Source organism: Orycteropus afer, unplaced genomic scaffold (assembly GCF_000298275.1).
Source record: "Orycteropus afer afer isolate SDZICR_OR568_19922 unplaced genomic scaffold, OryAfe1.0 scaffold00110, whole genome shotgun sequence".
Lineage (NCBI taxonomy): Eukaryota > Metazoa > Chordata > Mammalia > Tubulidentata > Orycteropodidae > Orycteropus > Orycteropus afer.
Window position 1 is genome coordinate 5,038,002 of NW_006921697.1, and position 1,079 is coordinate 5,039,080.

The window sequence follows — 1,079 nt, forward strand, 5'->3', positions numbered from 1 at the left end:
CTGGTCTGTGGCAGCACTGTGATGAGTGGATGTTTTTTATTCACTGACATGAATGAGCTCTTGCTGCTATTTGTGGGTAAATCTCTTAGGTCCTACCCCTATTCTTTTCCACTCTCTCTTTCTCTCCCCTTTACTCTCCTTCCCTATTAGAGCCCCTGCCCCTCATTGCCTCAGTCCAAACACTATATTAATAGCTCTCTCTTGTGAAGAACTGGTTGGATGGATGCAGGCTGAGAGCTTAGCAAACTCTATCTCGTTTAATCTCAGATAATTCTGGGGCTAGGTTTTATTTTATAGACTTTATAGATAAGGAAACCAAGGCACAGAGGTGCCTTTTCCTGAAGGTGGAAGGTGGGCTAAGCATCCTAGGGCCAACAGGACAAGAGTGAGGCCACCTCCCTTCAGGGTCCCTTTCTTTGCCTTTCAAGGAGAAAGGGGCAGGGAGTGAGAAAATGCCAAATATCAGCAAAGGAACAACACTCGTCAGAGATAAGCTCTAGACTGCGAGTCAGGGGCTCTGAATTCTCATCTTGCTCTGCCCTCAACATGCTGTTTGACCTTGGGCTCATTCCTTCCCCTCCACTTGTTCTTTCCATCTGCATAATGATGAAGTTGGACACCAGATTCCTATGGTCTCCCATCCTGAAGAAGGTTAGAGAGCCTTGGGCTCGAGCAGCTCTACTTTGCTAGCCCCTGACACTGGTAGAAACCTGTATCTACTGGTCCCTAAAAGAGTGAGTGCAGGTGGTGAGCTCAGGTGTAGGTTCCTGTGTTACAGTGGGGTGGAAAATGAGGAATAGGAGCCTCACACCTAGGCGGAGTGTGAAGTAACTCATTAAACATCCAGCCCTGCCCCATTTATTTGGTCGCTTCTCTCTGACTCTGGACCAATCCCATCCTCTTTGTGCTAGCCTCCAGGGATTCACCCTGTGGTAAGGTTGGGGGGCCCAGGTGGGCTCCTGATTGGCTCAGCTTTGGGAGACCCCATCCCTTGTCCCTGGAGCAGAAGCAGGCTTCCCTGTGATTGGGGAAGGAGGGGAATGAGCTGCCAACATCCTGCTCTTGGAACTCTTGTCACC